Below are 16946 nucleotides of genomic sequence, written 5' to 3'. Positions count from 1 at the left end.
CTTTTTGTTTGCTGTCTGTGGATATTCACATAAGCTTTTAGTCTTTTTCTATGTGAGCATTTATTTAGAGCAGATGATCCAGGAATACTTCCATGGACAGCTTGAAATCTTCATGAGGCATTGGATGTTTGCAATGCAACATCCATTTATTCAGCACACACAGTTACCAAAGCAGCAAAATGCAAACAGTAAATTTACCTCAGCAAAAGTCCTGGTATAGAGCTCAGTAGCACATAGGCTATAAAAAACTCTGCTAAAATGTCCTAGACTTTTCTGTCACATCCATCACTATAATATTTAAATGCATTCCTATAATGAATTCATATATATATATATATATACAAATAAAATTCCTATAATGAATATAAAGTTCTATAACGACATGAGGATGGTGAGACACTGGCATAGGTTGCTCAGAGAATCATAGAATCATAGAATAGTTAGGGTTGAAAAGGACCTCAAGATCATCCAGTTCCAACCCCCCTGCCATGGGCAGGGACACCTCACACTAAACCATGTCACCCAAGGCTCTGTCCAACCTGGCCTTGAACACTGCCAGGGATGGAGCATTCACAACCTCCCTGGGCAACCCATTCCTGTGCCTCACCACCCTAACAGTAAATAATTTATTCCTTATATCCAATCTAAACTTCCCTGTTTAAGTTTTAACCCATTACCCCATTGTCCTATCACTACAGTCCCTAATGAAGAGTCCCTCACCAGCATCCGAACCATCCCTGGCGGTGTGCAAGGCCAGGTTGGATGGGGCTTTGATAAGGACACTTTTGACCCAAAACATTCTGTGATTCTGTAATATGATTCTATCAGCCATTTGTTAGTTCTGTAATGTAAACCAGAGGGAAAACAGTTCAAAAACCTGTGAAAAACCAAACCTGGATTCCCTACCCAGCTTTCTCACAGAACTCCATTGCCAGTGTGACCTTGGGCAAGCTGATGGAGGCAAAAAAGTAATGTGACTCTGCAGTCCAGCCTCCTACTTACCACAGGTCATTTCTTCCTGGCCTGCTTACCCCTATAAGGCATCGGACTGAATTGCTAAGGAAATATAACCTTGTGAAGAAAAAAAAGAAGGAAAACAAAGTGCCAACAATGTGATCCATTCCTCTTGCAGTAAGAACTTGCAGCTTATTTCTGCTTTGAATTCATCTGACTACAGCTTCCAGGCAGGCCAATAGAGCTGCCTTTTGTGGGCTCAGCTAGATCCTTCAGTAGCTCAGTGGCCTATATGTGAAATGGAGCTTATCGTTCCCTTTTTATGCACTGTCCTTTATCTGTCTTGTCTCTGTAGACCACAGGCTCTCCAAGGGAAAATTGGCTCTATGTGTACACTCAGTGCTTTGCACAACAGCTTCGGCTGGACTCATCTCTGATGTGGGATGGTTGATATATAGCATGGAAGTTGCAACATTGAGAAAGGACACTAAAAAATCAAGCAATAAACCCCGAAAATCTCTGTCTGATGGAGATTTACTGCAGATCTTCAGAAACTTGTATTACCACACAACATACATTTTAAGCCGATGGCACTATGTAGCAAGCTGTCAGCAGAGGGCAATATTAGCTCACATCTTGAGGCAATTCCTGGTTAATGTGATTGGCCAGTTGGTTTTCTCCTCGTTATCCCTCAGGGAACGGTTTAATGAGGCAGCTCTCTGAACAGCATATGTGAGAAAGTGCTCTTGAAGTCATGCAAGTCGTAGGTCTAAAGTCTCTTCTCCCCCTTTCCTTAAAGCCCCGAGAGTCTTTGTATCCTTACTGATTATGTTGGAGGACCAGTCACAATCCAGTTTGTCAAGATTGGTGACTTGGTACCAATCTCTAGGAAGATATTTGGAAGCGGGAGGAGACTCTGTTCTGCTTTAAGAAATACATCTGTAAGATATACAGATGTGTTTTGGGACCTGGACCATTCAGCAGAGCACAGTTTTCGAAAGCCTGGCTAGTCTGGCTTCCTAGGGAGTTCTATTTATAGATCCAAATGAGTTTGTGTAGAAAGGTAAGAAGTCCTGGAGAGAACAAGGGATTCCAAAAGACCTTCCAGGAGCCTGGGTCAACAAGACATATAGAAGAGGTGAGCAGAGTGTGACAATCATGCCTTCATGCCACAGATTTTCAGGAATAGGTAGCAATCCAGAGGAAAGGTGTCCCAGACAGAGTTCAGCCCACCAGGATCACAGTGTCACCCTTTCCATCCTCCTTAAGTGGTGAACTCTCCTCTCCGTGACTCAGTTTCCCCATCTGTAAAGGAAGTTACAAAGTTTTCTGTGACATACTAAAAGCAGTGAACGGTAAAAACTCATCAACTGTGCTACTCACAACCTGGTGATGAACTGATGTGCTTGTCACACTGCTGGCTGTGTAGAGAAGAAAACTGCTGAAGGTGTTAGTCCAGAGGAACTGTAGATGCCAAGGCACAGGATGTTGACAAAGAGTCCTCACCCAACAGGAACAATATTCCAACTGTAATGCAGATAGCCTGCTGAGTCATTCCATCCCTCAGGGCAGGTGAACACTTTGCAAGAGTCTGCAACGGTAATCATTAGACTATTGTAAATATTAAAGAATACAAATGCCAGGTGTCTCCTTATCTGAGCTTCAGCTTTTATGCCTGGCTTCACAAAAAGTAAGGAAGTGTGACCACCTGTAATGAATACCATAAATAATACTTAGAATCTCAGGGCTCACTGATTATCAGCCTGAATTAACCATTCTCCCCCAATTCCCAAAACAATGGGGAGTGATTACATTGTTGAAAGCCACTGTAGTAAAGGAAGCCAAGAAAAGCTGTGGCTGCTCCATCCTTGGCAGTGTTCAAGGCCAGTTTGGAGCTTGGAGCAACCTGCTCTAGTGGAAGGTGTCCCTGCCTTTGGCAGGGGGTTGGAACTGAATGAGTTTTAAGGTCCCTTCAATCCAAACCAGTCTGAGATTTTATGATTCTAAGCCTGTAACTTCAAACATCAAAACAGGCAGGATACCGAGCTGTGCTGGAGCTGCAGAGGAATTCACATAAACAACATTCAATGACCAGTTCTGGAATGCAATGAACCCAGGTAGGTCAACAAGCACAAGATAAATCTGCAAGGTGACAAGTGGGGTCCAGCCTAGGCTAAACCTCCAGCAGTCCATGGTAATGGGGTAGAGGTTATGTCAGCTTTGTGTCTGGCAGCTTCTGCACAGCTCTCACCAGCACACTGAGAAGATGTGACCTAACCGCTTTTACTCCAAAGGCTCCACTTGGAAAAGAGCCACCCCTGTCAGGCAGGATTCAATGCCTTCTCCACTGAACAACATTTGGTCCTGTTGTACAATCATGCTCCTGCAAAGCTGAGACAGACATGACCTGTGCCCTCTGTTTCATTTTCCTCTCTGCCACTCTAGATCTCTCTCTGACTCACAGAAGCCACTTCAGACCATGGCCATCTGTAGCCACAGAAATTGAGGCACCACCAGCAATAAAACTAAAAGCAAGCAATCGAAACTTGGAAACAAAAAGCAAATGTTACCTCAGGCTGATAAGCAGCTCTAATAACAGACCTGGCAAGACAGTATTTTAAGCCAAAAATGCACTAAAAGAATAGTTTTGCAACCTTTTCTTCAAAGAAGCTAAAATGTTGGGTTTAGGAAAAAGGACTGAACGTCAGTTTTCAGCAAAGTTATGGTGTTTTTTTCTCAATTAGAAACTTACATCTTAAAGGATTTACACAAAAGTTTATGTAAGCATTTCCATGTAGATGAAAAAGAAAATAACATTCATTATGTGCACAGAGAGTTACTGTTAACGTGGTTGCATAGATGATACAAAAATAACTGGGAACATAAGCACATAGGGGATGCTTAGGTGCTAATGAGACTGCTCAGGGCTGATTCAGAGCTGCCCTGCAGGCATTCAATGACAGCTCTTCCAGGAGGTGTCCCCAGCAGCCATGAGTCAGGTCCCTGCCTCTGTGTCAGTCCTTCTGCAGGAAACTCCTTACAAAAGAGCTGGCAGGTATGTCATTAAAGGCAAAGGAACCAGGGTCTTCCCATGCTTTAGCTCTTCCAAGTGCAAGAACAAATCGAGGAGAAAGCTTGAGGTGAGCACAGACAAAACCAGCCTGAGAAGTGTACACAGAACAAGCAGAACCCATCTGCATTGTAAAGATACAATAGATGGCTGTAAGCCAGTTTTGTTCCTGTTGGTCCTTGAATTGATGATGGCTCTGACACTCTTGTGATCCTGAACACAGGCCTAGAGGACAGGCTTTTTACTGCCTGAATTGAAATTCTGCCCTCTGTTACCCTAGGCAAGGTTAATGACTGTAATTTATTAAAAGGTCTGTAATGATTTGTTAAATGATGTTGAAAACCTAGTTTCATGAAAACAAGTTACAAAGTGTCCCAACAACAAAAGATTTGCTCTTTACTTCATTTAAAAGTCCTTTTACTTCCCTTAAAGCCTTAAAATATCAGTTAAAAGTTATTTGTCACTTCTTTTGAGCCAAGAACAATGCATGAACTATATATATTTGTATCTATCTACCTTGCACATGCAGGTGCCCTGTACCATACTGGTTGTTGATGCCCCAAATGCAACTGAGTGATGGTTTCCTTCCCATCATTTGTACTCCATGGGCTTCAAGAGCAGCACCTACAGCAGAGTTTGTATGGAAAACTATAAGTGATCTGACTGCAAATCACCTCTCTCATCACTGTCTTCCTCTAGCAATGTGAAACAGTGAAGCATGCCCTTCCTTGTGAGAATCAGAAAAATCCACTGGCATTAGCTTCCAAGAGGCAGGGCTGGCCGGAGAGGAAGGGATTAGTGCACAAGTGATCTCGCCTGTTCTGTTTGTACTGATGTTATTCATAAAACACTTCTACAGCTATTCAAGCAAAACTCAATATTGAAGACTGGCAATGTTACTTTGGTATTTAGCATTTGCAAGAGCCTTTGCATGACTGGAACTCAAAAAGGCCTCCAGTATTCAAACCATTTTCTTCTGTTCCCAGGGTCATATTCTCTCACTGCAAATCCCCTGATATCCAGGGGATGGGTCCCCAGCCAAAAATGATATCCAAGCTCAGAGCTAATTGTCTAAGTTCCTTCTGTAGTTATAAAGAGAAACAAATGCTTCAAAAGATCAAACCACCCAAAATATGGGGAGGTAGGAGCTGCCTGGTAGGAACTGATGTCTCTGAGCACCTGACTTTCTCCAGGGAACTCCCTGGGAACTGGAGTCTGACACACTAGGAATATTTTCAGGAGTAGAACAGAGCTATTGTTTTCCTCTTGAAACCCACGGATATGAAAATTATCTTTTAAAATGCTAGTCTACACTTCTACATAGTGACTTAGCACTTATTTAAGGGCTTGAATATTGTTCTCATCTTGATACAAGCCTTTTTTGATATACCCTTGGTTTTTAAGTAGGGAATGCCTCCCCTGTTCCAGTTTTAGAGGTGCACATGATAGCAGTGTCCTAACCTTAGAAACTGAAGTGTTACTTCAAGACCTAGTACTGTCACACTACTTCCATGTGTCTTTGCACAGCATAAAGAGGGAAGGGGGGAGGGGGGGGGAAACAGCAACAAATGTACTTTCATTCTTCACTTTTAAGGGTGAGATTTCCCTTTTATGGAGACCTCTCTCAACTTATTTACTACGGGAACATGAAGTCTTTAATGATACCTTCTTGCACCAAGAGAACAAATTATTCTGTAGAAAAGCCAGCTCTTTGCTGCCACTGCCAGCCTGTTACAAGTACAAAGTTACAAAGTACTCACTTAAATGAAGTGCATACTTCATTAAACAATTAGGCAATAAGGCAGAACAAAGGCTGTGGTTTGCAGGCCTTGTTCTGTAATTGTATCCTCCCATATTAGGATAAGCAATGCCGGTTGCAATTTAGGATTATCCTCTAATGGCCTTGTCCTGTGGGATTAGTGGATTGTCACAATGGGGAATTCTTTTATCTGTCCGTGGCAATGTAAAATACATGATTTGTGTAGGTTTAGAGGTGAGGATTTTAATCCCTCTTTCTTCCTTTCATTTGTGACACCCTGGTTAGAAGCTTTTATCTTTGCTTTTGCTTTCTGAGCCATGAAGGCTATAAACCAGCCCAGTTTCTGTGAAGGTCCAGTACACAGAAACACACTTTGTAACTAAATATCACTGAGCCTCCCCAAACACACTGTAGACAGGTTGAGCCTGAGCGACACTGAGGATGGGAAATGGCTAAGTTACTATGTTGAACGAGGTGGTGCTTTTGCTGAGATTCTCCCTTCACCTCATACAGCACGTGCAGCTGGTGAACTTTCAGGTGAAACTAAAGAGGCACCTACAGAGATGAGGTAGATGCAGGATTAGATGGCTGGTAAACAGAGATTGAAGATAAAATTCAAATGTCTAAAGTCCACGTACAGTCTGCTAAACCCCTTTCCTGGTCTAGTATTCATCTCCTAATGAAATTACCAGTTTCTGTTCCACTGACTTGAAGTTGACCCTGGACAGAGCCCACAACCCTATCAGAATCCCCTTCTACACCAGTTACAGAACACCCTGGATGCCAGCAGCAATACTTTTGCTCAAACATGATATACAAGGAATCTCTCCATGCCCTTCTCCATAAACCACTCAGTTCTGCTGAAACAGAAAATAGAGTTCAAATGCAAAATACAGCTCACTGTATGACAGGACACCCTGTCCTTGGGAACTGGAATTAAAATCATCCAGACTCATATCATGGGCCAACGGGAGACCATTAGAAGAATTAACTTACAGTTCTAACAGGAATCAAACTAGAAATTAAAACAAGAAAAGAATGAAAAAGAAGAAAAAGGAAATGAAGAAGAAGGAAAAGAAGAAAAAATAAAAGATCCAAACCCTAAAAAGCCATAACACTTTAAAAAAAGTTTATTTCTGAGTACTTATATTTTATGCTTTCTTGGAACTTTCTATATTTTCTACTAACATTCCTTCCCTTTGGAAATTATATTTATTATATTAAACATTAAATATAATGATTAAATTAATATTTAATTCAATTCAGTGATACATGTCTCCACTCCACACAGGAAAATAAGTTGCTTTCATTTCAAACTCACTGACATTGGAATATAGCACTTATTGGGATGCATGGAAGAACAAACTACTATTAAATGTCAGAAAATATATGTTTTAAATAGTAGAAGCCAAGGAACAGCTATTTGGAATACTTTTTATTGCATTAATTCTACAGGAGCCTGCTAAAATTGGGCCACTTTCAACCAGATACTGCAAAAACAGCAGAAGGCCATCCCACTCCTCTCTCTTACTCTAAGAGTAGGATCTGCTGAAGGAAAAGATGAAGGACTAGATCCAAGAAAGGATTTAAGAGGCAAACCGAGAATTTAAGCGAAACTGAGATACTGAATGCCAAAAGTACACCCCAGCTCCTCTTCCTCTCCCCACAGCTGAACTGCAGACAAACCCTGCAGTCAGCACAACTCATTAGGTAGCTACTTCTTCCACTGCAGATTTTTCCTCATACCTGAAAATCTTGTTTCGCCAGTGAGGTGCACTAACATCAGAAGTAAGGAGATAAGAGAAATTAGGTCCAAGTTAATACACAACTCACTAATATGCCCAGGAGATCAGGCTCTGGAGCCAGCAGCAAGGAAGAGGAACATGGCTTGATATGGAGAGAGGGCAGTAGGAAGCCACCAAGGCAACATGGAGAGTTCTGGTTATAGAGAGTAGGTCAAGAAGCACTGATGGGGTGGGGGTGATGGTGGAGGAAGCAGAAGGAATGGCTTGGAAACGGTGAGACGGCCTCAGCAATACAGGAAAGAGATAAGGTACTGAAGAGAGAAAGGAACAGGGGTGAATTGGGGTACCCAGAAGATAAAAGGAAAACTGGCTGGAGAAGTTAATAACTGCAGCTCTTGATGCCTCCAGCTCTGCTTCTGCACAGAACAGCCAGCCACAGCAGCTTCAGGGCTATTTCTCAATTAATTTAGAACATAGCCTGGAAAAGAGGTATTCTTCTGATTTAATCACAAACAGGACTAAATGCTAAAGTTGTTCCTGGAAATAAATGCTGACTGTATGTTCTTCACAGATCCTATCTTGGCCATTTTGTACAGCAAGTGATGGTATCTCAAGTGCCTTGTCTAGGAAGTGTTAATTCAGGACGCTCAGTTGTCTCTGAACCATCAAACTGTTCAAACTCATCTCTCACTTTCCACACATGTACCCTCATCACCCAGGGGAGGAATGGAACTTGCTCTCTGCAGCTCAGGCATATTCCTGTCCTTATGGCAGTGGATCTGGTTCAGAGGTTGCTATCTGTCTTCCTTAACCTAGAGTTTGGGTTTGTCCCACAACACTCTAAACCAAAAGTAGAAATAGCTAGGTAAAAAAGAGATACAAGCTCCTTTCAAAAATGTCCATAGAATCATAGAGCAGCCCAGGCTGGACAGGGTCCTCAAAAGATCATCTGTTCAAGCCTTTCATGGCAAAGGGAGTGAGCCTAAATGAGATTATCCAGCACCATCTCCAGTCACATCTTGAAAACCTCCAGCAATGGGGACTCCACCATGTCGCTGGGGAGGTTGTTCCAGTGAGTGATTGGTCTCACTGTAAAGAAAGGTCTTTCTTAAATCAAGATGAAACTTCTCTCAGGACAGCTCATACCCATTGCCTCTTGCTGTCTCCATGTGGCTCCTTGTGAAGACAGCCTCTGCTGTCCTTGCAGCAGCCCTCTAAGCTGCTGCAAGGAGCTTAGAGTTCTCTCAACTTTTCCTTACACAGCTTTCCAGACCTTGAATCATCTTTGTGGGCCTTCTCTGGACCCTCTCCATCCCATTCACATGTGGTTTTTCATATAGCAGGGACCAAAACTGCACACAGTATTCCAGGTGTTGCCTTGTTTCTTTTTGTCTAGTTCACTACACAAACTGCCTGACTGACAACCCCACAAAAGCCATTGAGCTGGCACGAGAAAGGCAGCAGAGACATCTGAGCTAGGATGTCAGCCTTCTGCTGAGTCATGGAAGAATCCCAAAGTTTTGACTACTCTAAGTTTATCTCACTGTTCGGAAATTCATTCTGCCAGCTAGACACTGAAAAGCAAATTGTGCTGTGACACCAAAGCTTTTCATCATCTCTTGCTGGAAGTGCCTTGCCAAAAACAAAGGACATGGTCAATCATGAGGAAAAGTTGTGTGAATGAGTCATGAAGCATATTTCATGTGGGATTACTGATTGTAAACAAGAATAACAGTAGCTTTATGCTACCTGGTATTTGTACAATACTTTGCATAAGCCATGGTCTTGTCTTGAGATTTCCAGTGGCCACCCTTATACAAATAACACATCACAATACCATGTTGATCACAACAGGAAGTCAACTCTAATGACCAGGAACGTAACTCAACCTTTACATTGGCTAAACCCAGTTTCATTCATGACTATCTCATATCTCAGTGAACACACATTCCCTATTTTGTCTATCTGTTTCCCTATGTACAAAATGTAAACTACCAGCTTTCTAAAACAGTTGCTTTTGGGCTTTTGATTGTTTTCTTTTTTTTCTTTTTTTTTTCTCTTTATACCACATGATCGCAGAATCAGAATGATTTGGGTTGGAAGGGACCTTAAAGCTCCTCCAGTCCCAACCCCCTGCCATGGGCAGGAACACCTTCCACTAGAGCAGGTTGCTCCAAGCCCCATCCAACCTGGCCTTGAACACTGCCAGGGATGAGGCAGCCACAGCTTCTCTGGGAACCTATGCCAGTGTCTCACTACCCTCACAGTACAGAACTTCTTCCTGATATCTAATCTGAATCTCCCCTCTGTCAGTTTAAAGCCATTCCTCCTTGTCCTGTCACTACAGACTTTTGTACAGAGCTCCTCTCCAGCTTTCTTGACAGCCCTCTTTTAGCTACTGGAAGCTGATCTAAGGTCTCCCTGGAGTTTTCTCTTCTCCAGGCTGAACAAGGCCAACTCTCTCAGCCTCTCCTCATAGGAGAGGTGCTCCAGCCCTCTGAGCATCCCTGTGGCCTCCTCTGGATTCACTCCACATCCTTCTGACATTGTTGTCTCCAGAGCTGGACAGCAGACTGCAGATGGAGTCTCACAAGAGTGGAGCAGACGGCAAAATCCCCTCCCTCAACCTGCTGGCCACGTTCTTTTTGACACAGCCCATGATATAGTTAGTTTCTGGGCTCCAATCTCACACTCCCAGCTCATGTTGAGCTTCTCATCACCCAATACTTCTGAGTCCTTCTCCTCAGGCTGGTCTCAATCCATTCTACTCCAAGCCTGTACTTGTGCTTGGAGTTGCCCTGACCCAGGTGTAGGACCTTGCACTTGGCCTTGTTGAATTTCATGATGTTTGCACTGGCCCACCTCTCGAGCCTGTCAATGTCCTGAATGGCATTCCTTCCCTCCAGCCTCACCACACAGTTTGGTGTATAAGAGTATATATCTTGGTGTATACAGCTTTGTGCATATACACTGCCTCTCACAAGGGGGTTCTGACTTTTAACTGTGGAGCTTTCTGAGCCTATTGAAATTCAAATAACTAACAGATCCCTTTCCATCATTCTGCATTTTCTTTCCAACTGCTCAGTTCTATCAATTACTCATCAAATCCGTGCCACATGCAGAGGGGAAAAAAAATCCAAAATAAAAAGTATATGTGAATGAAGTCCAAAACATATAAATAAAATCCTCTCTGACCACGCTACTTAGCTCAATGTGTCTAGTCTCATCTATTTGCAGTAATAAGTGCATTATCTGAGAAGAAACTTGCATTTTGGCCTGTAACACAAGATAAAGGGTTCAGATTGCCAAGAGCTTTGCAAACATGGGCTTGTTCTAGTGGTTCTGTTCTAGGTAGCATTTCCAGAGGGGCTGTAGAATGAGCTTCCTATAGGTAGGACTTTACTGACACTAACAGTTGTGACATCAATGCTAGATTATGATAGGAGGAGTTAGAAATGCACATAAAATACTGTTTTGCTTTATTAAGTAGCAACCAGAAATGTCAGTATCACATGTTAATTAATGATTAATGTTAGAGGAAGGAGATGCATACCTGACATTTTTAAACTGGTAGAACAAGTTTTCACAGCACAGAGGAGGGAAGTTCTCTGTAATACACAGTAATGGGCTGTGTACTTGGAATCGTGCACAGCGAATTTCCCCACCTTCAGGACAGAATGTATCAACACACAGTTGCTCTCCCAGAATAAAGTCGGTGCTGGGGTAAGCAGTGGGTAATGTTGAAGAATGAGGAAAGAAGAAAAAAAAGCATACAAATGATGATCAAAAGGGCACAAAAACTCTTTCAGGCACGCCTGGGGTAAAAAAATGTCAACAGAGCACATTTTTAATGTAAGACTAGACCTCATATTACAAGGTGCTGAAAGTCAATCAAGAAATAAAGAAAGCAACACTGTGGAGCTGACAAAGCCCTGGAACTGTAAGGTGTTCCTCAAGGTGATGTCCTACTTCGCAAGGAGTTCTTTAGGTCAGGCAGGGTGAGTTAGTATACATATAATGCTGTAAGAGTAATACATTGAAGTTATACAACATCCCACACTGATAAATCTCAAAGCACTCCAGCCTGATATTCCCACAATGGAAATCAGTACATACTTGCCTTTAAGTGTATGTAGTAGATACCACTCCTACTTTGCTCCTTGATGAAACAAGGCACTTTCGTCTCCTGCACTGTTGTGTAATAGATGCTACATGGGACAGTCATATGATCCTCTACCAAATCATTGGCAGAGCCAAGAATACAAAATAGAGGTAGGATTCATCAAGCCTAACATTAGCAAGCTATAAACTAGGCCTCCAGTCAAGAAAGACACATAGGACTCTGCTCAGACTTCATCACTCTACTACCACTGGAGACACGTTTCCTCACAATCTGATTCGCCCAACCTCTCTTAAGGCGCTGGATTTACGCTGTGTTGACTGTAGAATGACCAAACAGCTTCGATTAGAGACCAACTTTAAAACAACCAAAAATCACCTCAGGTAAATCTCTGGGATCTCAACCATTTGCTCTTCTTCTGGACACCACTCCTGTGGCTCTGAAGGATATTCAAGAAATCTGCAAACTGGGGATGATCTAACCATCTCATCTTGCTGACTTACTTTGCACAGTTCCCCCTTTCTGCTAGTGTTACACCATTTCTTTTGGGTAAGGTCACAACTTGGAAACATTATATATAATCCATCTTCATATAATCCTAGAATCAGAGAATAGTTAGGTTTGGAAAGGACCTTAAGATCATCCAGTTCCAACCCCCTGCCATGGGCAGGGACACCTCACACTAAACCATGTCACCCAAGGCTTCATCCAATCTGACCTTGAACACTGCCAGGGATGGAGCATTCACAACCTCCCTGGGCAACCCATTCCAGTGCCTCACCACCCTCACAGTGAAGAACTTCCTCCTTATATCCAGTCTAAATTTCCCCTGTTTAAGTTTTAACCCATCACCCCTTGTCCTATCACTACAGTCCCTAATGAAGAGTCCCTCCCCAGCATCCCTGTAGGCCCCCTTCAGATACTGGAAGGCTGCTATGAGGTCTCCACGCAGCCTTCTCTTCTCCAGGCTGAACAGCCCCAACTTTCTCAGCCTGTCTTCATACAGGAGGTGCTCCAGTCCCCTGATCATCCTCGTGGCCTCCTCTGGACTTGTTCCAACAGTTCCATGTCCTTTTCATGTTGAGGACACCAGAACTGCACACACTGCTGCAAGTGAGGTCTCACTTTGAGGTATTTCCTGCTCTAGGCATTTTTCTGCCACTACAGTGTGGATGAGAAATAATCATTTCTGAGTGAGGCTTGGAATTTCTAGTGTTTATAAGGCAAATGGTTCATTTGATGGTTGCCATAGCTTTTCACAATGAAGGAAGGGACGTGATTACTTGATAAATAACAGTGAGTATGATGATATACTGGCAATAAATAAAAGTGCATATAGGCAATATTTGTTATTGAGCTGTTAAATACATGGGTGGCACAGATTAACAAGGCACGTAGACCTTTCTTTTCCTTATTGAAGGGGAAGGCTGAGGCAGGAGGCGGGTTAGGACAGCCACTTTTCACCTATTTTACCCTCAGCATTTCCCAGTAGCTCCGTGGCAGGACAGCCTCCACAGATCCACCATAATTTACCCTTCACGATCGGGCTATCCCTGCCACCGGCCCGGAAGGGTTTTACCTCAGGGTTTTCAGACGAAGGCAGAGGTATCGCCTTCCTCCTCACCCACCGCGGGCCGCCATGACTCCCGGCCCTTCCCGTCCTCACAGGGTGCTGTGGAGACCCACGGCCGCCACCCGGCGCACACTGCTGGGGAGGACACGCGTTTACACCGTACACCGTGGGGTTCTCCATAGCAAACTCCCTCCCAGCAGACCGCGCTGCCAGCAGCCTCAGAGGAGGCAGCACCGGCCTCATGCTCTGCCCAGCGCCCGGGACAGGAGGGACCGTCCGGCCCTGGCGAGGCGGAGCCGTGAGGAGCCGCCGCTCCCCTCACCGAGCTGCACCACCCCGCCCCGGCGCGGCGCCTGTCACTTTAACCGCCCACCGTGGGTGGCGGCGGGGCGGAGTGCGCATGAGTTCGGGGCTGGCTGCGGCGGAGCCCGGCTCTGAGCGGGGTTTGGACTCTTACCGCTCTTGTTCCCGTTCCTCGCTCTGCTCGGGAGAGGGCTGCTCCTTGGAGCCGGTGAGTGCAGGCTCCCCTCTCGCTGCGCGCAGCCTCGGGCTGAGGGGATCTTAGCTTCTATTTTACCTTTGCTTCAGCGCTCGTCTCCCGGGAGCTGGCGGCGAGTGAAGCCGCTGGTGTGAGGCGATGAGCTCCGACCGTCTTTCTGCGCTTCCCTCAGTCCTTTTCAGCCTGTAGGGAGAGGTCGCGGAGCGCTGCACGCGTCCGGCAGCCCGCGACAGGAGCTGTTCTGTTGTGGTGTTATTGCTCGCTAATGGGTTTTTAATGATTTCCACCCCTTGTCGCCGGCTGCAGCGGTCGGGACGGCGGCTGCTCCGTGTCGCTGTGTTGGTTCTCGCCCGCTGCTCCCCCGGGTTGGGGCTGCGGGCTGGGACCTGCTTGTAACAGCTTTGCCAGCGCGGGGAGCGGCTGGTGCTGGAGAGGAGAAAAGCTCCCAGTTAGTAACTGACTGCTTCCCGCTGTGTGCGAGGCGTAGTTCACAGTACTGAGGTGTGCGAAGGGTTATTTTAATTCTGTTCCCCTTGTATTTCTTGTTCTTCCCCATCATATCCTGTCTGAAAGCAATCTGCGTGTCTTAACTGGCTACTCAGCGAAGTCAAGGTTTCGTAGCCGTGCATTGTTAAACTTTGGATGCATGGTGTGACTAAGGGTGATGGGAAAGAGCTGCCTTACTCCTCCTCGTTGTTTTCTGACTGTCTGCAATTGAATGTTGCCATTGGAAAAAAATGTTGGTGTAAACAGTAGCAGATTCTAGTTCAAAACGCTTCTTTTCCCTACCTTCTATCAGGTGCCTTTTCCATCTGGTGATGGTATGTGTGAGATGGCGGGTTCTTATTAAGGTAATCCTAGGTAGTTCAGGCGAGGTTTAGTGTGTGTGAGAGAACCACAGCCTTAAAAGCACTCCCGGCATTTTCAGTAATGCAGGATCTCAGTGGCATGTTTCCTGAGTAGTTTATGCTTTAGTGTGGCACCGAGAGGAGCTGAACGCGGAGCTCTGGTGCTCTTGGTCCCGTGCATGGCTGTAGCAGATGATTCCTGTGGGAACAGGGATGCAGGTGAAAGGAAAGAAATTTGCAGGATGTTGTCTCTGTTCTGAAAACTTTGCAAGGCTTTTAAGTTATAGCAAGCTTCAGAAGTGTAAATAACAATTATTTCCTTTCCTGTTCCTTTTATGAAGGGCATAGGAGGAAACACTTATTTCCAAACCCTAAAGCATAAGTCTTAGTTTTAAAGGCTTTCACAATTTCTAGCTTAGGCTAATAAAGAGGTTTTATTTTAAGACTTTTCTGCAGATCGTTGACTAATGGAGTGTTGCAGATGGACTAATTTGTACAGGTACTACTATGAAGAATAGTGGTTGTGGCTGTTTCGCTTTCTTTGCAGTAATTACTGCTGTATAAGGGGGAACTGGTGTTTAAACAGGAAAAAAAGAAGTTGCTCACTGGTATGTCCAAAAAATGAAGACAGTCATTATTTCTTAGAAGTTGAATAGGTTTTTTCAGCTGTGTCTTTCTTATCAAGGATTTGTTTAGGGTTTTTATAACAGTGTGAATGAATAAAATGTATTTTTATGCCTGGAAATACAAATAATACCCAACATTGGAAAGGAACATAGAGATTCCATATTGCATCTCTTTTGTCAATAATAAACCTCTTCTCCTCCTGTCTGTTGTAACTGCTTTTTCTCGGCATGCCTCTGAGAGAAATATTAACCAAGAATGTTGGCAGAGGGGCTTGCTCTTTGGATATAGTAACTGGAACAGCTCAGCTCCTGAGCAGTTGACAAGGCTCAGGCTGAATGACCTTCTGAAATACTGGAGCATGAAAATAAATGAGGAGATGAATGTGGCTTTCAGAGCCAGCCAGGCAGGCTGTGTCAAACATGTTACCAAGGCCTCCCTCCTCTTTTTTTTTTTGTTTTTGTTTTAATTAAGAAATGAAAGCAAGGAATTTTAATTTCCAGTGTAACCAACTGCTTGATGAGATCCTTTTCAAGTGGGTGTGTATTGATTATCCCTGCACCAAGGAAGGTCCAGGGTGAAACTTGACTGCTGTTTTCTGTCAGTGCTGTTCTCAGCTCTGTTTGCTTTGGGCAGGCAGACCTTTATGTACTCACATAGGAATGAAATGAGCATTAAATAAGCTGCTTTTTAAAGTAAACACCTCGGCTTTGTGCTTTGGATGTCTGCTGCCCTCCTCCCTCTGCCAGCATAGCAGTAACAAGAAGAAACATAGGAAAGCAGCCTAACATCCAGCTGTGAGACTGTGACACAGCCATGCCAGAGCTGAAAATCATGTTGCTGTCTTAAATACTTTGTAAAACAGGATTTAGTTCACCTTTGCTTTGACTGTGGCAGTACTTGCATAATGAAACCCTAAACCCCAGTGATGCTACACCTCTAACAAGACAGAAGTTGACTAATTACAGAGGAGTCTGTGCCTGAAACTGTTTATGTGGATTTCATGTTGCTGAAGTGTTGGTTGTCACAGATAGCACCACCCTGATGTTAACAGGGGAGGTGCAAAAAGATGTGACTTTAAAAGAATTGGGCACTTTGTTGAAATTTGCATAAGGGCATGTGAAATCAAAGGAGAACTCAGTCATCAGCTGAATGTCTAAATGTGAATGTGATGTATGATACTGCATAGTATGATGCTGTGATGTATGATACTGGTCTCTGGGTATCATGGTTAGCTTTACTACTAAGCAGATGCTGGCCATCAAATCTCAACTGGAGAGAATCAGTGAGAGCCTTATGTTTGTCCTTGGGTAAGATCTTAATCTAAAGAAAAGTAACTACTTGTCACCTGCTTTAGTTTTATTTTTAGTTGGGGCAGGGAGGGATTTTGTCGATGTCAATGCTTGGGGAATGTGAGCACTTCAGGCTTTCTCTGTGGATACCTGTGTTGGATGTGTACCTTTGCCACTGGCCTTGGCTTTAGGCAATGGGCTTCAGCTGAAGTTGTGATTGATGTAATGAACTGGGAGCAGTTTCCTTCCAAGGGATAAGGCAAAGATGCATGAGAATATGTCTCACTATTTTTTTTTCCTAGATAAATTGTGTCTAGAGAGTGGACCAGTGTATTTAGCATCATCAAATCCTGCATTAGTATTCCACTGTAAGCAGTATTTCCCAAACACTCCAGAGGATAATGAAGTAACAATGATCTAAGCTGTCATCTTGTGTTGCTTTGGTTGTCTTCAGTAGGTAAT

The 16946-nt window shown here is 44.0% G+C and overlaps 1 protein-coding gene and 1 long non-coding RNA gene across 3 annotated transcripts in view; one reads left to right on the top strand and one right to left on the bottom strand.

The window, feature by feature from the left end:
* Positions 1-1541: 1541 nt before the first annotated feature.
* On the bottom strand, positions 1542-14175 carry LOC115945543 (uncharacterized). The gene is made up of 3 exons (XR_004549625.1): positions 13679-14175; positions 2338-2545; positions 1542-2259 (listed from the first exon to the last, which is right to left on the bottom strand). It is a non-coding gene; the product is annotated as an uncharacterized lncRNA (long non-coding RNA).
* Positions 13601-16946, top strand: part of PROSER2 (proline and serine rich 2) — a 25861-nt gene continuing 22515 nt past the window's right edge. For both annotated transcript variants that reach the window (XM_005143354.3, XM_034063057.1), the window contains exon 1: positions 13601-13732. The gene's annotated coding sequence lies outside the window, so the exon portion shown is untranslated. The remainder of the gene's footprint in view (positions 13733-16946) is intronic.

This window comes from Melopsittacus undulatus, chromosome 5 (genome assembly GCF_012275295.1).
Source record: "Melopsittacus undulatus isolate bMelUnd1 chromosome 5, bMelUnd1.mat.Z, whole genome shotgun sequence".
NCBI lineage: Eukaryota > Metazoa > Chordata > Aves > Psittaciformes > Psittaculidae > Melopsittacus > Melopsittacus undulatus.
This window is presented reverse-complemented; position numbering and strand designations above follow the sequence as displayed.